The sequence below is a fragment of the Hirundo rustica genome, chromosome 1 (assembly GCF_015227805.2).
Source record: "Hirundo rustica isolate bHirRus1 chromosome 1, bHirRus1.pri.v3, whole genome shotgun sequence".
NCBI lineage: Eukaryota > Metazoa > Chordata > Aves > Passeriformes > Hirundinidae > Hirundo > Hirundo rustica.
The window spans coordinates 125,070,051-125,095,220 of NC_053450.1; the positions used below are offsets into that span (position 1 = coordinate 125,070,051).

Here is a 25,170-nt window from a genome sequence, read left to right on the forward strand (position 1 = left end):
ACTATATAAAAGACCTTGTCTTTCAATAAACCTGTGCTATAAGCAAAGCTCTGAAGAAACCGGAGTTCTACGTATCGTTATTTGAGCCATCCCGAATGGTAACAATACATGGTGACGCCGACTGTTCGTTGCAGCCTAAACTGAAGAATGGTCACCTGCTTCCCTCCGGAGAGGTAAGCTATATATCCCCCGCGCCTTCCCGGAGAAGGCTGGTCTTTTCGACCACGGGGAAGAGGACACAGCCAAGTAGAGCGGGTCTTGGACGGCACCCGACGAAGCTAGAGTTGCTATTCCCGGGAGGAACCACTGTGTAACTGCAACTCTGCATACGCGGGCCGTCGGGGCTCAGGTTTTTCCTGAAAGGAGAAACCGAAGTTCCACTGAGGAACTGGTCATCTAGAGAGGACAGACTGTGCCTTCGGTGAAGGTCTTCCCTCACCGACCGACCGGCAGCTGGGATCTCTCTGCATTGCCAGCGGCCGGGGAAGATCCTCCGCTGCAGACAGTTCCCTTCGCCTCCCCCGTCTCCCTCTGCTTCCCTCTGCGGGGTCAGAGCAGGTGTTTGCACCGCTGCTCTCCCTGCCGGCCGGGACGGTGCTCATGGTGCGGCCAGCCGGGCTCGTCATCCCCGCCGTCGCTGCCCTCGGCGCTTCCAGCCAGCCCGCCTCAGATCCAGCTTGAGGGTCTTCTTGACCCGGGTGCTGGCATCACAGTCATATCCCTTTCTGCGCGGCCCACCACCTGGCCCTTGGCTGTGGGACCGGGCATCACAGGATCGGGAGGCAGAATACCGGTCTTTGTATGCCCACAGTGTGTCCTGGTCACAAAGGCAGACGGACAGACAGCGGCGGTCCGGCCCTGAGTGGCAGCAGTGCCACTGAACCTTTGGGGGGGCATTTGTTGACAGCCTGGCACACGGACAGGCTGCGGACCGCGAGGAGGCTGCTGGCCCGAGGAGGTGGTGGTGGAGACGGGGTTTCAGCTTGTGTTAGCTGTGTGCTTTTAGGACTTGTTTTACTGTGTTTTCTCCTTGTCTGTTCCCTCCACGGGTGTTTGGGTGCGGGGGAAGACGGAGATGCAGCCCAAAAATGGTTGTGCCGAGCCTTCTCCGCGGGGACAGTGGCAGCGGTCGGGGTCTCTCTCCGTGCTCTCCGTGCTCCCGCGGCGCCGCAGGGGCTGCAACAGGCTCTCTCTGTCTCCGTGCCCAGCCCCCTCCATCCTCCCTGCGGCGGCTCCGGCAGTGGCCGGAGTTTCTCTTCCTCATGCCCGGGCCCCGCGGCGCCCGAGCGCTGCGGGTGGTTCCCCCCCGACTCCGGTGTTGGGAGCGGGGCGGGGCGGCGAGGCCGGGACGGAAGGCGGTGGCCGAGCCTCCCCGCTGCTGGCTCTTTGTGTCACCTGTAGGCGGGCCGAGGGCGGCTTCGGCTCGGCACGCTTCCCCGGGAGCGGCAAAGGGGGCTGCCGGCTCTCCGCCTGAGAGAGGCGGCGATTGCCGGCCGGCTCCGCTTCAGAGAGAGCCTGCGGGCGGGCACATGCGGGGGCTGTGGGAACAGCTCGACTTTCGCCCGATTTCCACCCTCCCTGTCTTTTCTTCTTCGGACATCACCCAAACACAAAAACCTGGTGCAGCTCCGCTGCTCCTGGGGGGCGGCTTCGCCAAGAGGAAGGGCAGCTTGGGCCCCCCCGCTCGGAGTTAACACAGCACAGCGGTGGGGAGGGCGCGCAAAGCCTGGCGCTGCCCCCGCCACCCGCCCTCCCCATGGGGCGGCCGGCGGGGGCCGGACGGGCCGATTCCGCTTGGGACGGGGCCCACCGGGCCGATTCCGCTTGGGACGGGGGCGGACCGGGCCGATTCCGCTTGGGACAGGGGCGGACCGGGCCGATTCCGCTTGGAACGGGGCCGGACGGGCCGATTCCGCTTGGGACAGGCGGCGGGGGGTGGCTGAGAGGGGAGCCGAAGGACAGCAGTTCGCTCGGCTATCCCCCCGCGCCCCTCCCTCCCCTTCTCAAAACACCTTTGTTTACGTTTCGTAAAAAGGTGCTCGTTTTAAGTTTTACCTGTCTTAAGTGCTGTTTCATTTGAAAAATGCAAGGATGTGAATCTTTCACCTTTCGCAGATAGCAGAGAAAATTAGTAATAATTCTATATAGTGTTATCTCAGCTCTCTAAGATACTGATATATCGATGGCATGATTGACTTAGTTGCTTTTATAATAAATATTGTTTATGAGATAGTATTAATGTATTTATAGCTGGCGTCTTCTCATATACTTTGCTATCTCTTTGTGTGTAATTATAACACATGTTGTTCCAGGATTTTTTCCTTGTTTTTTAGTTGTTTATGCTGAGTTCTGCACTGGCTCAGTGATTTGCCCAGTGCCATCCCATGATTTTTAAGTATTTTTCAGATTTCCAAGGATTGTTATCTGAGCTTTGTAAGAAGCCTCCTTTACACTGTGGGGTTGGCATGCCATTCCAATTCCGGTCACAGGCCACTCCAAAAGTTTGCTGAGTTCAAGGCACCCTTATCCTGACAGAATTTCAGGAGAACAGTTGTTAGGGGTTAATTTAGTCTTTATCCTGAGATTCTTAAGAACCTTGTTTTATACCGTGTTTAGGGTATTCTCTTCCAGTTAAAGCCCGGGCAGTGGCCAGGCCTTAGCTCTTCCTGGATGAGAAAATTTGCCAATAGGCCCAGATGTTCCTGCAGCAAAAGCTACATACAAATTATTTGACTTGGCAATTTGACCTATAAATAAAACGGCTGAACCGAATTTTGTTGTGAACCTGGCACTCTTGCCTGGGAAAGATATCCAGGCCTTCACTGGAAATAGGTTTATTAGCTGTTTGCAGTTTCTGGGCTGATGGTGCAGTTTTAGTATTTGATAATTATTTAATTTCATATTTTCTACTGATTGTGTTTATTATCTAAATAATTTCTGTTTACTAAAAGTTTTGTTTTCTATATGTATTAATAATGCAAAATGTATATTAGACCTTTAGACAACAGATGAATTTGAACAAAACAGTGTTTATATTGGAACTCTGAAAAAGGAATTATCGAATCTGAATTTCAATTGAGTAACAACAGTAAAGTCTAATTGATTTATTAATTTAAGGAGAAGAGATGCCTGTGTTTTATCGTCAGCAGGTTCAAGCACTCATATCAGACACCCATCACGTTCGAGGAGTGAAAAGGAGGAGTGCATAGCCTTTGTGGCTAGAACAACAATGGAAGAGCAACTGAAAGTGAGACAATCATGTGTCCGAAAGCTATACTGGCAATTTGATGACAAAAGCCCTGCGTCAGCATCATGGTACTGTGTTTCCACTAACTTTCTCCAGTTATTCCCTGGTCCAGGATTCAAAAAGACATCCAGTGATGCTAAAGATCAACACCCTAGCACTGATGGACTTTTCCCTGAGTTTCAATTATTTGGACTCTAAAGCAAAAATTTTATATCTTAATTTTCCTAAAAGGATGTAGTTGTACCTCATGTATTATCTCATGTGCCTTTGGTGTGCCTTGCAGTTACCAAATGCTGTGGTTTTGCTTTGTGATGAGTGGGATCATGCAGGTCTTTGGGAAGCAGGTCTATCAAGCAAATCCCTCCACTGATGTTGCTGTTTTCATCATTAGTTTTGATTTACAGGTATCATTGGCCAATTGGATAAACAATGGTCTGATCCGGCACATCCTGCAATGGGTCTCTCTGCCCCATCAAAAAACATACAAGCTACAAAGCCCATACAGCTCACTCTGGTATTTTCACCACAGTTCCTGCAACAGTAAAAAAGACTAAGTGCAAATAGACAGATTTCCAAAAGCTCTAAAAATGCTTTGGAGATTCAAAAGTAGATATATAAGACTTGGCCTGTACAATCTTGCAGCCTTTATCGGGGTAGACTTTCTGCGCCTTGGGGAAGTAGGTCATCTCATCAGCTGCTGCCTGAGCAGTCTTCTCATCCATAGCATGGATGTTGTTTTAGCACTGACATACATTTTCACATACCTTTGCTTAAAAAACAAAACAAAAAACAAACAAACAAACAAAAAAAAAACAACAAAAGAACCCGCAGCTGATCCTGCAATAGTTGTTCTCTAATAGAGCAGGAAGACTTTTAATGGAGCCTTGTAAACAGCAGACAGTGCTCCTTTGTAAAATGTGCTACAAATTCTCAGGGTGGTTTTCTTACCACCTGCCCAGTCATAAATTATTGAAATTGATAAAATCAACCAGTTTGTCATTGTGGGTGCTGGTGCAAGGATCACCGTCTTTTACTGACAGTTCAGAAAAGACAGGAAAAAGCCATTGTTACCTGGAAGGATGAATCTGAGTGGCAAGTGTTGAGAGTGTCACAAATCAGGCTCGGCCCATTTGCTTGAATTGAGGGCTGTTGCCATGGCATTACAACAATTTCTTCAAGTACCCCTGAATTGGGTCATTGAATCTACTTATGCACCAGACATAACCAATTGGATTTTGGATTGTTCATTTCTGAAAGAGGTCAATAATTCAACTTTGTTTCAGTTATTGAAACTTTGTGGTGTGCAATTCAAGTCTAAATTTATCTATATTACATCCTGCACGTTTGGAGTCACTCCAATTTATCAGGTTTCATAACAGAAGGTAATCCCAGGGCTGACAATTTAGCTAATCCTACATGGGTAGCACCTTAGCCTGACAAAATTGTGCAAGTCAAAGTGTTGCATGATTCTCCATCAAAGTGCATGTACTCTGCAGAAGCAGCTTCAGTTAATGCCAACTGAGGCTCATGGCATTGTCAGTTCTTGTGCTGACTGTCATGGCCTTGCTGCACCTTCACCAGCAGAGGTAAACCCCAGAGGCCTGAAAGCCCTGCATCTTAGGCAAACAGATGCCACTCATATTGCTGAATTTGGCTGACTTAAGTATGTGTGCGTTTTTATTGAAACTTTCTCTTCTGCCACGTGGGCACCTGCTGATATTGGAGAAAAGGGGTTGTAATGTTGTTACCCATTGGGAGATGGTTTTTGCAATCTTAGGTGTACCACCTTCTGTGAAACTGATAATGGTCTCGCCTGTGTCTCGCAGAAGACACGGCAGTTTCCATGTGTGTGGGGAATGTTGCATGAATTTGGCTTTCTGCATTCTCCATCTGGTCAAGCCATTGTTGAACGTGCTCGTGGCATCCTAAAGCGCGTTCTGTTTAAACTAAAGAAGGGGGAATTACTGAAGAAACCCAGCACTGTCAATTGGAAAATGTTCTATATGCAATTGACCACCTTGCAGTGCCACAAAAATGCAAACAATCTTGTAATTCTAAATGACTTCCTTTTTGTTGCAGTCATTAAGTGAGGTGCACCTGCCTCAAGTGAAAGTCTGGGTACAGGATCTAACCAGTATAAGTGGGAAGGCCCGTGTGCGCTTATCGCTTGGGGTTGCAGGTATGCCTCTGCTTGCACAGATTCTGGGGCACAGTGGATACTCGCAAGGTGTGTTTGCCTTGATCTGTGACACCAAGAATGTGGCCATCAGGCAGCACTTGAATGATGATCGGGATGCCGATTGCCACTCAGACGATTTTTCTACAAGCAGAGAATGAATACTCTATCCTTTTTGTTTCTAGAGTAGTGAGTGTTGACAAATTAGACTGCCATTTTTTGAGCAGACTGATGATACTTTGTTTACTGTATTAGAATTAGTAACTGACTGCTTGCAAGGATGAACAGTAACACTTGATGTTGGTGCATGGATGTGATTGTGAAGAATTTGATAGCATGTGCCAGAGAATCTCTCTGACCATTCTAAGCCAGTGTCCGATTGAGGTTCTATCTAGTAACCATCAATTACTAAAGGGACCTCTTGTGCTGTTTGTTCTTCTTCCTGCAAGGGCCCTGCAGGGAATTACAGATGCTGCCTTCCGCCTTAACAGTGAAAAGGGTGAATTGTGGGAACTGACAGTGGTCAGAAATTAGATTTCAGGCTCCAGATGGTGGCTTGAATCTTGAAGTGGGAAAAGCCAGGTACATAACTCTCTCACTTAGGCCTGGGAAATCCTAAGGAGGAACCCAAAACAATCCTTGTAGGTATCTTCTTCCTGACACCTGCTGTTTTTCCAAGTTGTTTACTGGTAAAGATGTTTACTGAGAGGTGTTGGTCTGAAACAACCAATAATATTCATTGTACCGAAATACTGTATAAAAGACCTTGTCTTTCAATAAAGCTTTGCTATAAGCAAAGCTCTGAAGAAACCAGAGTTCTACGTATCGTTATTTGAGCCATCCCGAATGGTAACGATACCAGCGGAGTCCTCTAGAGCGCATAACTTAGGGTTGATTGGTACAGACGTATTTTGAATATTCCCATCAAAGGAGGACTCCACAACCTCTCTGGGAAACCTGTTGCAGTGCTTGGTCACCTGCACAACACAGAAGTTCTTCTACATGTTCCAGTGGAACTTTCCATGTTCTGGTTTCTGCTTATTGCCTCTTTTCCTATTGCCTGGCATCACTGAGAAGAGATGTTCTGTCTTTTTGGCACCACATATTCACAGGCATTCATGAGATCCCTCTCAGGCTAAACAGGACCAGCTCCCTCAGCCTTCCCTTATAAGTCAGGTGCCTTATCATACTCATAGCCTTACACTGGACCTGCCCCAGAAGCTTGTTGCCTCTTGTACTGAGAAGCCCAGAACTAGACAGAGAGTCTCACTGTTACTAAAACTAGATGAATTTAAATCTAGAAAACTCAGCTGCTAAGCAGAGATGAGGGGGTATTTGAAAAGTCACTTGTCCAGGGAAACATTTAGATTTGGGAAAGTTATCTGCAAGGTCCTGCCACATTTGGGATATCCACAACTGCACTTGAAGGATTTCAAATAAGATTGAAGACATGCTAGTAAGTTTCAACCAACAAATGTTATTAAATAAGGGATTTTGTGTTCCACTTCCAAATGTCATGACAGCTGAAGCCAGCTAAATTCAAAATTGTTTTCAGAGAAACTAAGCAACATGTTTTCATGTTTTGCTCATTTGATTCTCACCTCTTCCCCAAAATTTGTGTGGGATTTCCCCCCCCCCCCCCACCCCCCAAGAAATAAGGCTGTTTCTTGTTTTGGATTAGTTGAGAGAGTGGTGGTTGGTTTTGTTGATGGGCTTCTTTTCTCCCCTGCCTGAAGAAATCAGGTAAATAAATCAGGTTTTCTGCATAGGCTTAAAAATAACAGCTTTTCAGCTCCCCCACTGGTACATATGATAATCTAAATAATTTACTTTCAGTAATGCCTCTAGCATTTATGATATAGAAACTCCTAGTTGTTCTTCCATCCAGTCAAATGCCAGTATCCGAAAGAAGACTCCCAGATATTTAAACTGTTACTCAGCTGAAATTTTTCTCAGGTAACAAGTTCAACACCTGGCCTAATTTAAGCTTTCCTTGTCCAACTCCCACTCAGTATCTGGATTATGTTTATGTTGCATTTATTGGTCATAGTGCTCTGAAAGAACCTCAGAAGAAAATGCGTTATTGGGTATTATTGTCTCCTGCCCACAGGAACCCTGTATATTCAGGTGGAGTCAAATTCCTGCATGTCACACCTACGACTCTTTTAGTACTTTCTTGTCTTATCAGGATTACCTAGGATTTATATTACTTACTTATATTTTATATTACTTATATGTATGTATGTAGTTTAGATTAGCCTGGAGAAAAGGAAGTGCAGGGGAGCCTTGTCTTTCTCTACGACTATCTGAAAGGAGGTTGTGGCAAGGTGTGCATCTGCCTCTTTTCCCAAATAACAAGTAACAGGATGAGAGGAAGTGGCCTTCAGTTGTGCCAGAGGAGGTGTATTTTGGATGTTATGAAAAAAACATCTTCACCAATGTTGTCAAGCATTGGAATAGGCTGCCCAGGAAAGTTGTTTTGTCACCACCCCTGAAGGCATTTAAGATGTGTGCAGCTGTGGCACGTAGGGACATGGCTGAGTGGTGGACTTGACAGTACTGGGTTAATAGTCTGACTCAATGATCTTAGAGGTCTTTTCAGACCTAAATGGTTCTATGATTCTACAGCTCAGTGTTAAGCCTGCATTATGTGCATACATACCTGTTCTCTGTTTCAAAAAATTAAGAAGGGCTTTGGCCTCTGCTGCCATGAAGAATATGAATTTACAGATTTTTGGAAGAGGCGAAACAGCAAGGTGAAATTACTTCACTGTCCCAGCCTCAGGCTTCACAATTTTGTGGAGTAATTCCTTCACCAAAGGTAACAGGTTTTCTTCTTACTCATGTCAGCGAGAGTGAGAACATCTTACCACATCTCAGTTTTTTGTTTAAACCTGTCTTAAACTATTATTTTCAGAAGAAACTATATTTGTATATAAAATTTTAGATGGAGGGACATCCCACTTGGAAAGCAAACTCCTGGTGTGGGATTGTGAGCACATTGATAGCAAAGTAGAAGAATGGAAGTAGCATGAACCAAAAAAAATCACTAGGACTCCATTTCAGAGCTGAGTACACACGTTGTACTCAGCATCACTGGCAGCTAGGGAGTGTTTAATACCTCCAAAACAGAGGGCCTTTCACTTTTCAAAGCTTTATTGTCAGTAATTCATACACAGTAACAACAAAGTGCCAATCACAACTCAGATCCATTGCTCCACACTGCACAGGCCTGGCAAGAAAGAGCCCGAGTTCCTCTGCGTAGAAAAGTTAGTCCAAAAAGGGTGTGAGAGAAGAGCAGGGCAAGGAACTGATCATGCAGCAAAAAGAATCACAGGGTGTTGAGCAGGAATTTGTTTCCTTCCCTCTCCCTCCTCTCCCAGTTTCTTTCTTTGGAAGGGACGCTCTGATCTATGCAAATTAATGAGCATCTTTAAAGGGGGGAAAAACCTATACAAGCTGTAAACAAAGAGATTAAATAGAAAGTGAACAAAAGAAGGAATAAGAAATAGTAGTAAGAAGTGATCTCCTGGAAAAATATTCCCCATCAAACCTACTGAGAAACATAGGCTCGTAGTCTAGTTCCAGCTAACCACTCTATGCGTAAGTAAAAAATCAGCATTTTCTGATATTTTTGCAGAAGCAAATTCTTGACTAAAATACACATGTAAAACAGAGAAGACTTGCATCAATAGAAAGGAGAGGGACAACACAAAAAATTGTAGTTTACAATTTTGCCTTTGTAATTTGGGATGAACACATTATGATAAAAATATCGTAATGCAATTTGGAGAAGAAATACTAATCTTCCTTTATCCAAAAAATGTTATCTATCGTTGGAAAATACTATATGCATCTGAAAACGATTCTATTCCAAACAGCCAATATACACCCATGTCTCCATGTGTTTGGTTCATCAGTCCGGATGTTGTCACTGACAGGAAGAGCAACATTAAACTCAATCAAATATCATTAATTAACATGAGCCATAACAGACTAGAAAATGTGTCTGCTTTAAAATACTATTATCCATAAGCACATTATTAAAAACAAGCAAACAAAACACCCTACCAGAAACACCCTGTTACACAAGCTGAAAATGAGGACTTGTTTCCCCAAGAAAACCATTAACCCTGAAAAGAATGCAATGCATGGTGTGCAAAACCAGGTGACGCCCAGGTTTACTGAAACATTTCCTCAAAATGACAGTCAAATGCAAAGAAGGTGTACTGTATTATACAGGTATTATAGCTCCTTACCACTTTTTGATTTCTCCAACAAACCAGTAGAACCCAGCAAATACCTCTCTGCACTCAGAAACCACATGTGGGAAGTCAAGGCTAGTATTTGACCCACTACCTTAATTACAGCTGATCACATTCATATTTCATGCTGGCTCCCTCCTCACAGGGAGGGCCTATAAAAGACTGTGTTACACTTTGGGTTTTGTTGCCTTGTGACTTTTGCTTATGCAACCAGAGGTTCATCCAGAAAGGACTTGACAGAACCACTTTAAGATGTCCTGGTTTTTCATTTATTTATTGGCAATCAGATTAAAAATTGAAAATTGCTGTTGTAGGGTTTGGGGGCCATTAGTTATAACCCCCTCCCACATATCCACAGCAGTAGAGTGACATATGTACTGTGCTGAAGCTCAACAGTGAACCTATTAGTAATCACTGGGAGTAGCTGTAGTCATGGCACAGTACTTGGAATTAGGAGGCTGGATTTTGGTGGGTATAAATGGAGTGGCTTAATAAAGAATGCAGCCGACCAAATGTTGTAGTTCTCCAAATAGAAACGATCTTACAGTTATTCTACTGTAACACTGGCAACTGCAGAGCTATTGGAGATTTGATGCAGTGAAGGGAGAAGGTCTGAGTAGAGGTGAATGTTGGAAGAATGAAAAATCAGATAAATGTGTCTCAACACTTGAACTTTCTGAGAAAGACTGAGCTATGTTGTCCAAAAGTCCTAATGCTGTAAGCAAGCAAAACCATTATTTGTGGTTTCCCAGAAACTGGGGAATAGGAACACATCTGATTCTTTTAACTAAACAGTAACATCAAAGATAGCTATTTATTTGTAACAGTTTCTAAACAGAGCAACTTGCAAGAATTCATTAACGCTGAGATAGTTTTACAAGTTCTCTGAAGTACACATTTTCTCAACAAATAAAAACAAGGAAATGCATTTTATTTTCGCCTGTGAAGTTTGCAGGTCTGTTTTAGGAGACACTTAAGTGTGAAGAATTTGGCAGAATTACTATAATTCTTCTTGCCTTAGAAAAAAAGAAGTCAAGCCAATGTGATTCATTGCTTTTTATAAAATAGAGATTTTTTAAATTCTTTTTTCCTTCTAAGTTAAAGAGTGAGGTAAGTGGTAAAATCATATCAAGCAAAGAAGGCAGTCATTCTGCTGAAAACTTTGTATGCCTTGAAGATGGAAATGTCACACGTTATGGAAATGGTGATTTAAGCCAGTAAAGATCTGTAGAGAGCTCTATCTATAGAGAGATAGTTCAGGGGACTGGATGTTGTTGTACACATATTTCAGAAAGACAGGTAGGAAAGAAATAGAAAGGGAGGAGGAACTGCCTTATGCAAGAAAATTATTGATTCTAGGGTGTTCTGTCCTGAAGAAAGACAGAACAATGAGTTTTCAGCTATCAGTTCCGGAGTATTAAGTGGGCAACAGAGGTGAGAGGTAAAAACTGCCTCTTAAATTCTTGGAAAGTGCCAGGAACAGAATTTTTTTTCAAGAGTGAAAAGAAGTAACTGGAGATGGGCTTTTCTACATTTCATCCTGAGAAATGGAATGAGATCAAGGAAGGAGATTTGCATAAAAGAGGAGGTGATATTCTGCGGTTCGTGATTATTTAGAGATAAAGAGAAAAATGATAACAGAATAAAGGAAAGTTTGAACGTAAGATTATTTTTAGTCAATAGTATTTTTGTTACTCATGGAAAGGCAGTCTACGGGCAAATGAGATAAAAAAAAAGTTGTTAATTAATAGAAACTTGTTATGAATGTGAAGCACAAACAAGAGAACATTTCATGAAAAAGCACAAGATTCTTTCGTAGGAATAATCCATCAATAAGCAGAAGCTGGGAAGGACTTTACAGGCAGCTTTTCTGCAAAATAGCATCTGGGAGATGTACTGGAAGGAAAACTGAGTAGAAGCCAATGCTGTCAAACTGGGATGAAAAAAAGCAAAATTCACAAAAGCACCGAAGAGTCATATGTGGAACATATGGAGTAGTCTTTTCTCTGTGTAGCACTGTCAAGTCCTGAGCTGGAGTGCTGTATCTAATTTTGGTGGTTTCAAGACAGATGTGGGTGATAAGAACTAAGGAAGAAAGTGAAACTGAAGGCATATAAAAGATGTGACTCTTGAGGAAAGACAGATGGAATTTGGTTTGGTATCGTGAAAATGTGCAATCGATACTACAAAAATCTGAGGCACTGTTGCAAAACCAGTATAATGCAGTGTCTTCCATATCTACTGTGGTACTGAATTACAATAAGAAAGAAAAAAACCAGAATGCACTGGGCCAAATAACTGATGAAAATCTTGATGTCTAGACTTTTGATTTCTTTATTTTTTTCTTTTAATGTGAAGCATTTTTGTCTACAAGGGTAAGACTGGTATAGATGATTTTTTCCTTGAAGACTGGGAAAAGATGAAATTGTCTTCTGAGATCTTCATGAGCTCTATTTTCTCTGTTGTGCTGATAAATATAATGAAGGGTAAAACAAAATGAAAGTGGTTTAATCACAAACAATTTGTGTTGTGATTAAAGACGAGTTTAGCAATAAACTGAGTCTGTGCAACACCTGGCAACAGTTTTGGTGGAGTTTTCCACTGGCAAAAGATGGGAAAGTGGATAAATGGCAGTGACTTCTCAACCCAGTCTGTCCCCTGGGGTGGGTCATTGACATGGTCTATTGAGATTAATATAAATTTTCAGGCTTCTTTTTGGAGTGCATCAGTGATTTCACTTTCAGATGAAAGTGGGGCTTGGTTTCGGGAATAGTTTATTTCTGAGTTTACTCCCGAGAGCTTATTTCTATAGAACACTTCAGTTTTTTCCATCTTTTGCCATCCTGGAACATTGTCCTTGTGGCTTCATTTCTGCACTGACAGGATACATTGCAGAGAATTTGGCATATCCTTAGCTTTGGCCTACAAAAATATTTCTCTGTGTTTTTTCTTTCCAAAAACATCACTGCCAAGATGCCAAGGAAACTCAGGCTAAGTGGTATTGCATAGAAATGTGGCCATCCAGAGGAACTATTTCTGATCAAAATGGATAAAAGCTGTTAAAACCATAAAGTCCATGGACTTCTTCAGGTAATGGATATATTTTCAGCAGTGTAGAAATAATTCCTGATAACAAATTTTTCACTGGTACAATTTCATAGTGTTTCATGAATATAACCCTGGGATGAACAAAGCTGTGTGAAATAAAACTTTTCTGTGTCCGAAAGGTCCTATTCAAGCACTCTAGCCCATCTCACTTCAAAAAGTTAGGTGATAGTGAATTATCAACAGTTCACAATACAAAAACATGGAGAAAGTATCAGATGTCTTTACTACAAGGATGGCACCAGCCAAGCTCCTGTCTTTGAACTGAACATTTTGAGTGTGCTGCACAGTGCTGAGCAGGATGTGAGAAGCACTGAGAAAGTTCACTTTCAGTCTCAGACTCTCAAAGGGAATTACCAAGCAAAAACTACTTTCTTTTAAATATTTGTATTTCTCAACATAATGCCAAATCTTGAGGGCAAGGACCTCTCTTTTACTTTACCACCTTACCCTCCAATAATAGAGCATTTTGTACATGTATATAATTTAAATAACATGACTGAATCAAATGGGTGTTATTTATACATGTAGCATGTGTTTACTGCTGGAAGATGTTTTGATTAAGTGTTTATATGCTCCCAAGGGTCAGTGAATGTGGTAAGTTTAATCTAAAGGAATCAATGTAAACATCTCTTCTCTCTGAACATGCTCTTCATGGCTCATGAGAACTCACTGAATCTTTCCCTTGGCAGGACAGGACATGATAAAAATTAAGGTTTTTAAAAATATTTAAAGATGCGTGCAGAGAGTGACCTTCCATTGATACTATTTAACCTAGGAAAAAGAAAGTTAAAATGCAGAGGCAGAAAAAAAGTAAAGAAGACACACATAAAACATCTAACCCTCCCTAAAATAAAACTCTTAAGACAAATAACTGTGGACTTTGTATCTAAATAACATATATGGACAAGCCTTGACAGATGGAGAGAGTGGCTGTCTCCGGACTGAGCTGGTGGTGATGTTTGGAAGCATAGTTTTTCCTGTCTGCTTCCCCAGTCAGCTCTGCACCCTAGCTGTCCCCTCTTCTGAGAGACACAGAACCTGCCTGTGCACCTGGTATTACCTCTTCCCTCATTTCAAGCCCACATTTTTCCTTTGTTTAAAAGTTCCCATTTCTTTTGGCCTGCCTCTGGTGTAGAAAATCTTAGCTATCCCCTAGCATTACATCTCATAGTCACCCCCAAGGTATATGGTCCCCAAGAACATGAATGAGAAAACCTAAGGTTAATAAGAAATTTTCTCAGAAGAGAGTAGTGGGGAAAATTTCTGAAGGCAGCTGCCTTGTACTACTTACATGCAAATTACAAATGATCACCAGAAAAAAAATCCTAATTATAGACTTGGCTTAAATCAGATTAGAGAAATGGTTGCTTCTGCCCATAAAGTTGTGTTACGTAGTCACAATACTGTCTTGCCCTGGGGTAGTTAGGTTTTTTTCCATGACAAGACTATTCACATGCACTTGGCCGCATTGTCTTCTGAGGAAAAATATTTTGGCATTTCAGAAAAAAGCAGTAGGATTCCTGCTGGCTGGTGGTTCTTGCATTTCAGACCGTGGTGTCTGGTGGCTAACCTTGGTGCTGGCTATGATGGCACTGAGTTTTGGTTCAGAGGTAACAAGACTGACCGGGCTGAGGGGAGGAACAAAGTATCACGCCTGTCTGTCGCATAGGTTGATAAATTGTGAGAGGCAGCGTGGGAACTCCACGTCCCAAAGTTGCCTTAGTCAAACTCCAGTGCTTAAAAGGAAGATGCTGGCATCTTCTAAATTTCCTTTCCTTTTGAGTAGGTAGGGTCTCAGGTATCACTACAGTCTCCCTTTCCTACTTCTTCCCCCTTCCACTTTGAGAAGTAACAGTATTCACTGACCTTGGTTATCAGCATATTCTGCAGACTGGGATCTAAAACTACATCTGTTTCCCATAAGTTCCTGACCCAGTCCTTCACTGACCGGTGAACAGGGTTTAGGAGCATGTTTTTCCCAGTGTAATCTTTAACAATTTACACTCCTAAAAGTGAAGGAAGCCCTTTACATCAACCAAGGAGTCCTCAAGTGACTACAGGGGCTAGTGAGATACAGATCCTGGTTTTTGTTGTGATGTAAACTCTGGATCAGGACTCTTTGCTGTATTCATGCAGGGCTGAACTTTAAGCTCTAAATATGTTTGCAATATTAAACTAGTTATGTAAGTGTCCATTTTTGTATGCATCACTGCATAGTCATGCCTGGGCTCTCACCAAACTTTTCATTCTGTTTGCCACTTTCCAAACAGAATAAAAGAACTCTAAAGAACTTCTGGTTGGACCAAAATTAACATGGCTGACAAAAAGGTCTGATGAAAGATATTTCCTTTCAAGAAGAATTTGATGCTTCCAAGGTATGCACAAAACCATGCCTGAATAGCTCTTAAAGATTCAGAAAATCGTTAGCCTTTTCAAATTAGCAACAGCATCCCAAAAAAGATTAGGTTACCAGAGATTAGATTTTGAAATATATCGATCTTCCTTTATGTGCCTATGATTATAAGAGAAAGGATAGGAACACTAAAAAATAATGGTAACTGGCTTTAACTCCTCTTTATTCTTTCCAAAAGGACATAAAATTATCTCTGCAATATTACCAAAAACTATTTGAAGATCCTGAGTGGTCTCATCATTGCCTAATGAATGTCCTAGTACAGGAATAAATTCAGGTAGTACTTCACTTAATTAACTGGCTCAGAAAATAATTACATTCAGAGAAGTAATACTTCATTTCAATGGATCTTTAGTTGCATTGCATAATGATAGTAAAATAGACATTCTAAAAAGTAACTGTTTGGGATCAGTGTCACTGAAAGTAAACTCAAAGTACAATAAGAAATTCAGTTTTAATATGGTTGCTACTCAAATATTGCTTTTATTTATTAAGGGATACAAATTTATTTAGGTAAACAGAAAAAAAACCCAAAGTTTTTCATTTTGTTCTTCCTTATAATGATCTGTGTCAATCACTGAGACCCAGTTGTACTATTCTGATGAACTGATACTTATGGAAATAATTAGAAGATCCCAGCAGTACCCACTACGCATTACCAAATATCCTCGAAGTCAATATGCACTGTATTTCCCTTTTTAATGTCATTCACAAAAGTTTTTAATGAATTGCAAGTAAATTCTTACCATATGTCCAAGAGAGCAATCCCTGGACAAGAGGAGGAACTTTCAGCCAGTAACACTGTAAAAGCATTGGATTTTTTTTTTTTTCCTGTTTATATTGGATGCTATCCTATTACCAATAAAAAGACACAATCTGAACATTCATCACTTTTACACCTCCAAAGCATTTAGAGGAATTCCATGCCAGTGCCATTGAACACAACATTCTGCAATGTTGCCCTAGCTATACACTTGACAAAAATGAATAAGCTCAGAACCCAGATGTTTCTCCTGAGATCTTGGAAATTTATGTATTTTTCAAATAAGAAAACTATTATTGTGTTTTTCCAGCCAAAGACCCCAGAATAACCTACCATATCCTTAATCAGAATCCAACAGGGAATAATCCCTCTCTGGCCAAAAGCACATAAAACTTCATCCATGGAACAAGACAAAGCAAAAAAATAACTGAAGTGCTAAAAACAATCAAGAGCGAGTGCAAGAAGCTCTTATCTGCCAGCAGCTGAGCGTTCTGTGGGATGCACAACATTTAGATTACTGCTCTGCTGGATGTGGGTCATGAGTGTGGCTCCAGCAGTAGGACATCTCTGCAAAGAGACATCTAAAATGATGTGTCTGAAGGTGGAAACAGTGTCCCATGTTAAATGTAAGCCAACATCAATGTGTTTTTGCAAATATTAATGCATTTTTCCCCAGGGGAAAGCCTGGAACGATGATGGTTCAGGATGGGTAAAACTTTCAGTAAGCTTTTTTTTTTTTTTTTTTTTTTTTTTTTTTTTTTTTTTTTTTTTTTAAATAAACCAAGTCCATAATCCATCCTGCTCTACTATCCCCTTGAAATGTTACTCTGGAGGAATCATAGTAGTGTTAGCTGTCATTCTCTTGAAGAGCAAAAAATTAGGATGAGCTTAGGATAACTGTGTCTTTTGCTGTCTGAGATTCAGTACATAAAGCTCACTCTTTCAGGAAAAAAAGAATATCTGACTTGGTTAAACCTTCCATTATAAAAAGCTGTGCTTATGGGTGTTTCTGTCTGATGATTTTCATTTTATGTGCCAACATGTGTTTTGAAAATAATGTGAGTTTAAAGTAACCAACGACATTGAAAAAGTCTTGTAGCATTGCTAAATATTGTGGACTTGCATTTAGTGATTTGAGTATTTATATGCAAAAAATAATTTGGCTTGTTGTTGTGAGAATGGTCACAGACATGAAAAGAGATTAGCTAAATCTACAGTTAAAAAATAATAAAATAAATTGCCTGCTTTGATTACCTCTTTTATAAAAGCCAGTAATGTTATGGTTTTAGATAAAATTTGCTGTCTTCAATAAAATATCCTCATTGAAAAAGAAAGACTGCACTATTATGGTCAAGACTTAGCCTACCCATTAATGTAGATTTAATACAAGAAATAAAATAATGAAATTTATCTACACCAATATAGCACAATATTTCCACTGTAACTGCCGAGAAATAGTTACTAGTTGAGTAGAGAGTCAGGGGGAGTGGTACATTTTGCTTTTCTTGGCTTTATTTCTAAGTGTCACAGGGACACAATTAAGCATGATGTAACTTTAAAATTCCATACAGGTTAATTGTAGGAGTGAGAATCCATGAAGTGTTTCTGAAATAATGCTGTGGTGCAAATTTAATATTTCTACAGTGTTGAACAGCATTCAGGTTATTTCCTGATGGCTGTCATTTTTTGAAGAAGGAATCTCTTCCTGTGGATTTTGGTCAGAAGAACACCTTGCACTAAATGCAGAATTCAGGTAAATTTTCAAAACATATTTAACATTATTTTGTGAGCAAAATAATTTTTGATATAGCTAAAGAGGGCAATATAGTATTCTCCAAGTGGCTAGATTATTTTTATGCTGTTCAAATTACTCCATCCCAAAAGCTTTGCTAAAAACATTGCAAAACATTTCAAAGTAGCTTCCTTAAGATAGCATTTTAAACTTTGGGTACGGAGGATACATGAACATGTAAATTAAGAAGTGTTATTTTATTATCAGCCATCTGCTTTTATGTGCATATCCTGAATTAAATCAAAGTTCTTTCACTCTGAAGCCAGAAGGTTCACAGGAGAGGAAAGTCAGACATTGAAGTGTTTGATTGAGCCTTGATACAAGAATACTAATTTGGGAAATTAAACTGTAACTCCACACAGAAGTCTCCTTATTTTATAGCCCTTATTCCTGTAATGATATAACCCCCCATGGCTTCTAACTATAAGAAATTTGCTCTAAATATTTAGGAAAATAATTGTAAGGCATGTGATAGTCCAGAAAGGGGTGATTTGTTTGCTTTTTTAGCTCTTCAACCTCTAGTTTGTGTGATCTGGGGCAGATAATTTTCTACTATTGACTCAAAAAAAAAAAAAAAAAAAAAAAAGAAGAAGAGATTTTACTGAAGCTTTAAATTATTTATATATTTATGAAATGAAATTTATGAAATACACCTTTCCTGATCCACAGAAGTGCTCTGAGAATACAATGAAAGGGTGAAATGCCCAAATTCTACAGACAGAAGAGTCAGATATATACATAGTACTAAACATCAGTCAGCAGATGAAAAACAAAATCCAATAAAATTTTATTTTCCTCTGAGAGGATGAACTGTTTGGGCTAGAGCTCAGAAATACAAGTTTTCAATTGGGAGTGGCATTTGCCCTCAAAAGAAGAGCTAGAATTTCTGTGGTGTTTGCTGAAGTGTCAAAGCCAAGGTTTCAATTTTGCGGAAGAACTTACTGATATGAGTCACACCTGTTCAGATTTTGCTTAATGTTACGGTGTATGAAAGGAACTGTTGACCTTTCTTAAGGGAGAACAGAACTGTACCAGGCTGGTCAGGAAATCTTGGCAAATCTGGAAGGCCACAGCAGGACATAACTTCTGTTTAAAACTCGGATGTTTTGTAAAGCATTGTGTGGGCTGTAAACTGCAGAAGAGCTGCTACTGCATTTTATGAAAATATTACCCTCTATCCTTCATTTACTCTCTCACATGATCAGTTTAAAAGAGAGGAAAAATATCTCATTAGCTGAAGCTGTTTCTTAGCTGGGTAACAACCCAAGCAGTAAGGACACACCAGTGGGAAGATCGTGAGAAAAAGCTGAAGAAGTAGGTGAATTATCAGTATGCAGGGTCATGCACATGTACAAGCCTGCTCAGCCAGCATTTGCGGGCTGGGCTCTTGCTGAAGCACGTGATAAAAAAGTGAAGGACAATCTAATTAAAAGCTTGAAATGTTGTGCTGAGGCCATTCCTGTTTACCTCCCACTATAAAAGACGTGCCCTCTGTTGCATGCTGCACAGTAATAAACAACCCTATAGAAAGGCACTGTGGCAAACAGGATACCTCCTACTCTAATTCCCAGGGCTGTTCTTTTTCACCTTTGTCCTTGACCTTAAATAACTCCTGCTTTCCTCCACCACTGGCCTCACCAGCCCTCCTGGGCACTCCTGGCCAGGCTCAGTTGTGCTCGTCCCTGCCACGTGCCGCCCAAAGGTCACCAAGGACAGGTGCCCTGCTGCTGCCGGTGAGTGAAGACAGTAAAGTCACAGTCCTGGCTCTGTAAGAACTAGCAGAACAAAGTGAAGAATCCCTGGGCATCAGAGGAAAATCCAGGTGTTTCCCTCCCATCTCTGGTCACGCTTAGGATTTGCCCGTTACCACCTCACAGAAGGAACAATTTTATTCTTGGAGCAGTTATTACTTAACACCTCTAAATTAGTAATATCTTGAGTTTGATAATGACTGTCATCTGAGACTAAGGATGTTTTCAACAATATTACAGTATTGATTGGATTTCCTAGTGAAGCAGCCAGACCTTTTATCTCCCTTATTTTTTTATTTAAAAAAAAAAAAAAAAAAAAAAAAAAAAGGAAACATATTCAAGTAAATGTTAAGTTAATCATAGTAAAGTAAACCTAGGCAAGACAGGCTGCTTGCACTGAGCTCCAGCTGTAAAACCAGGTATTAAAATCTGAAACTTGGTGAAAACATAATTTCTAAGAGACAAGTGAAATGTTGGGGCCTGATGTCTCTCCCACCACAAGGCTCTGGTGAGAGGTATAGAAGAGATATAATCGGTGATCAGTTCAACCAATTTTTAGTTTGAACTTTGCTACTCAATCTGGTCTCCATTTAATGTGAGGGTTTTCAGAACTAAGTTACGCTTAAAATTTTTGGTAACAAGTGCTAGCAAATAGACCAGAGATTTATGGAGTGGGAAGCAGATAACTGAGTATAACCACAATCAGAGAGAGATAAAACGCCTTCACTCACCAAAGAGTCCATAAATAGACAGGAAGCAGTACTGATTCGTTGGATAGGTCAGAAAATGTTGAAATAAAACCACCAGTTCCTGTTACTTCTTATCACTTGCAATTTGTAATTATATAAGAGCTGTAGTACCCTTCACACCTGCATTTGCTTACTGTTGTTCTCTCCCCCACAGACCGATTTTGTATGCAGGGAGCAGGAAATTCTCTTGAGCCAGAGGGGAAAAACTGTAAAGTTTCTTAACTGCCTTATCTGTTCTACAACTCCTTTAGAAAATGCACTATCACTGCTTATCAGAGGGTGGTTTATGTTTAATATTTTAAAAGAGATAAAAGGTTATGAACCAGGAGCCTTGCCCTGATGTTCATGCAAGGTGACAGAAAAGCAGTGAGGTTCATTTCAGCTTACCTTCCAGTACAGAAAAGCCGCCTCTCGCCATGCACATCACCGTGATGGGTAGGACACCTCTTTCTCCTGTTAACAAGTTAATTCAAACAACATCCCTGCAGAAGGCGATCTGCCCAGCTGCTTTGCTGTGCAGAAGGTAAGAGTTGCCCTGGTGCAAAAGATCAATATTTAGAAACCAATCATTGCTGGGTACAGCTCAGTAATCTTTTATTGTACCGGGTTAATGTATGCCAGCAGGCAGAGAGCTCCAAGAACAATCTCCACATTGTGTTGGATTTTTTAGTGTGGTAGGTCAGACTGGGGAAAATCCAGTTACCACCTTCTGAGCAGAAGGGAGTCTGTGACGTCACAACAGGGCCATGTACAGATGCAAAAGGAGACAGAGGGTTATGAGAAATTTATAGGTGTATCTTTTTCTATTCTCTCGGTTGTTTTCTTTCCAAGAATAAAAATTCTTGGGCACTTTTCTAAATTTGTGCCCATCAGAGCCGAAAGTTTTAGCTGTCACAGACACAGTCTTGTCCAGCAATAGGCAAAGGGACATGCTTCGGGAGTTGGGAAGATCAACATTTCAGTTTTAACATTTGGAAATTGGTATAACTTGTCAAAAAAACCCAAAACCCCCCAAAACTCTAAAGCTGAGTTTTTTCCTTACTAAAATCCTGAGGTTTTTTTTGGGGGGAGGAAGGTCATAGTGGAAAGTTGCCACCCATTTCATAACAAAAACAAAAACAAACAAACAAAATTCTGTAAAATATGGAATATTTCCAGCCTTAGTGATAGAGTGTGAGTGTTTTTTGGGGGGCAGAAATATCATGAAGATTGTAAATTAATTTCTGATAAAAAGATCTACCACAGAATTTAAGTTTCTGTTGTATGATTTATTATCTGTGAGTAAAAGAATTATTGTTTATTTCTTTATGACCAAGTCTTACTGATTTTCTGACATGTCTATGCTTAAGAAATCAGAGTCTCAAATACATAATAAAAGTGAATTTTCTATCACTTCCTCCAGCACCTGGGAAAAACATGCCTAGGAAAACAGGAATTGTTTCATGTTCCCCTAGAAGAGATCCACAAATCTGTGTCTTCCACGCTTAAAAAAAACAAACCCCAAAACATAAAAACCCCAGTTCCCTCTGGTCCTTCTGACCTATCTTCTCTGAGCAAGATTTCAGTCAAATTTGACATCCACTTTATAACACTTGAAACATTTTTCCTATCAGAAAAATGTATTTTTTAAATTCCTATCTCAAATTATCCTCATGGCTAATTTCCTTGCTATTTCCAGTATCTGAGCTGGAAAGATCTTACCTCTAAGGCAGTAAGGTTTACTTTAGTTTAAAAAAGACTTTAAAATAACAGGGCTTCTAGACATAGGATTTTTGAAATGCATACAACTTCCTGAAAAAAATTAATTTCATCAAGGGTAGGTTTATTATTTTCACATGATGGAATTTAGATGTTTTCAAAAAACATCTATGAGCCACTGATATATCCTTTATTCCATTTCATATTTTATATAGATGTGTATATATATATATTTCAGTTATTCTCTTACATGTATTTTGTATCTTTCTTCAGAGTCATTCAAGAACCAGTCCTTTAATATTTGCTTTTTATAGAACATGTAATGATGAAAGGCACAAAGAAAAGGAAGACAGTTGAAGATTGTTAAGGATTTTTCACAGGTCTCACAGAAAAATGTTTGTTAGAATCAGATTTTACTGTGGGGTTACATGAACTTTGAATGCAACAAATACCTTGGCAAAGGAAAGCATAAAAAATGCAATGAGATCTTTCTAAAATTAATTACTTTTATTGATTAGACCATTGATATCTTATGTGAGGAAAATGTTTTCATTCCAGTGTACCTACCATTCCTTAATGCATTTGCTTACTATATGGAGAAATACAAGTAAAACGGAAGCAGAAATATTATAAAGCAAACATTGGCCAAGCACAGGGGATCAGTATGGATCTTTGTCTGAAGGAAAAAGTCTAATCCAAAGGGAAATTTTTCTTCAGGATCTGTTTTGCTTTGTGGAGGAGGCTGTTCCCCAAAACTGTTATCCTGCCCTAAACAGAGCATGTTTGTAAACTGACTTAACACAGGGCTGACTTTACATCACACGAAGCTTGAGTGAGTGTTTCCCTGCTGGTCAGAAACTTTCTTACGCTTCAATATCCTTTTCCAGGTGGATCTTATACTCCAAAACAAAATTCTTACAGATAACTGTGACTTCAGCTGTAACTTGTAGCAGTAGTTACTGGAGATACTGTGACAGATCTGAACATAAGTGCTGCTTAGAAATTCAATCACCTCCTGATCCAGTTTACTACATTAATGGAGGCTGCCTTAATATGTAAATAAAACAGACTGGCCCAGCCTTTTAGGTAAGCTTGAAACTCATGTAGTTGACTTCAAGAAGAGCAGGACTGTATGCATTTTTCTTTCCCACATATGTAGTTTACTTATTTTTTGTTCATAAACTGTTATCAATAATCAGCATTAGTGTATTTATCTGTTTCAAGATATCAACCAAAAATAATAAAATATTCATTTACCCTCAGGGAAACAAAACAGAATCAAACATTCAAATAAAGCATTAAGCCATGATTTGCTTCATTTACTGTGTGCAGTTCCTGTCTTGTGGAACATTTGTTTCTTAGTATTTCATGCTCTACTCGGCAGTTAATCACATGTGACCTCACTGGCACTGCAAAAATCATAAGGGTCTCTAACTTTGCATTTATCATATGTTTAATACCTGAAAGAAGATGAAAAATATGGAAAACAGACTCCACGGTGTAAGTCACGTGATGGGAAGATGGCCAATTCAGAGAACATGCAGAAACACCGCACATTTTCAGGAAACTAATTAAAAACGTTCATATCCAAGGAATGGGAAAAAAGCCAACCCCAAACAAATCAAAACCCATGGCCAAGAAATGTTAAAGCAGATAGTGCTTTTCCTGAAAGTAAGCTATTTACTGCTGTTATCTTTACTGAAATAGTGTTTTCCTTCTAATGCACCAATCAAATGTTAGATAATGGAACTAGATGACATTAAAAAAAAAGTATTTGGGTTTACCCCAAACTTTGTATCCAGTATTTTTGGAGGTTTGATCAAGTTTGCTCTGTTTTTAGCAAAGCTTATTTTTTGTATCTCTTATCTCAAATCTGAAGGACCCAGCTGGGGCTGCAAATATAAAGCCAAAGTACTGTTGGAAGAATTTTGCTTTTAGTATCTCTAAATCACTGAGCAGAGTTAACTCTCTGAAGGAGGATTGTTTTGGAGAAGTGTAGCCTCTGTTTTCAACCTGATGATGTCCATTTACAGTGTTTCCGGCTTTCACTGCAGCTCAGGGTAAATTTTGGTAATAATATTATTTCAGAGAGATTTTTCCTTAGGGCAGCATTAATTGAAGTGGAACAGAAAGATATAGAATATTCTTAAGAAAAATAAGAAGGTCTTCCTTCATAATTTAAATGATCCAAGATTCTAAAGTCCATTGAATAATACATTTCAGCCAGATCCCAACGTCTCCTACAATACTGGAGGAAAAAGGTTGAATGTACTTGAACCTACGTGCACCTGCAGAGTGGTCCAGCTGACAGAAGTTAAGGTATTAGGCGATATTGTGCTTTATGTGATTAATCAGTGAGGCTGAGGTTATTAATACAGTGGAAAATATTCTACTAGGTAATGAGCATGCATGAAAATTTCATAAGTACTTTGTCATATTTGGACTGACACTTCTGTAAATGATTTTTTGTGGGGTTTGTTTTTATAAAAGGCAAACCACATAATTCAGAAACTCTCTAAAGAGTGAGTATCAGGAAGAGTTGGGCATTACAGCTGAAGTAAAGAGGAGTGGAGCACTGGTGGCATGCAGAGAGAAGGGCTGCAGAGCATCAAGGGTGATGGCTGGTGGTTGGTGGTGCTACTTTTCAAATTAGTTTTGTCAGGTTTTGCATTTCCCATTGCAGGCAAAGAATGCTTGGAATGCTTCACTTAATTTTTGTGTAACTTGAGCAGTTCTAAATATACACTTCATAGGTTTTTTGTAACACTTTTGAAAGTCCATTAAAATGACAAAAAAACCGCCACCAAACCCGATATCTGATGGCTGTCATAACTTGCTTAGCTTGAGATAATCTTTACTCCATGCTATATGATCTGATCAGCACTAAATGAGGGGAAAAAAAAGTGCAGCCTGCTTTTAATTAGTCATTACAGTGTGAAAGTATGTAAATAAAGAAGCTATCATCTCGTCAAAGCGGTTTATCTAATACCAACTCAAAGGCCTGCATGGGATCTCTAGAACTACAAATGGAGAAAGAAGGTTTGCCATAATAGGAGCCTTATCTTTCCCTATTGAGTTAAGAAATCCACATGGGCAGATGAAATTTTAAGTAAAGCCCAGAAGTAACTAGTTTTTCACTTTGAATGAATTCTGGCCTGTAAAAATTGATAAAGTAATTAACTGAAAAAGAGTACGGAGTATATGCAGA

The 25,170-nt window shown here is 40.2% G+C and overlaps 1 long non-coding RNA gene across 1 annotated transcript; it reads left to right on the top strand.

Moving 5' to 3' along the window:
* Positions 1–40: 40 nt before the first annotated feature.
* Positions 41–24,290, top strand: LOC120764079 (uncharacterized). Its single transcript, XR_005704182.1, has 6 exons — positions 41–173; positions 12,662–12,778; positions 15,067–15,171; positions 16,283–16,598; positions 17,617–17,725; positions 24,186–24,290. It is a non-coding gene; the product is annotated as an uncharacterized LOC120764079 (long non-coding RNA).
* The last annotated feature ends 880 nt before the right edge of the window (positions 24,291–25,170 follow it).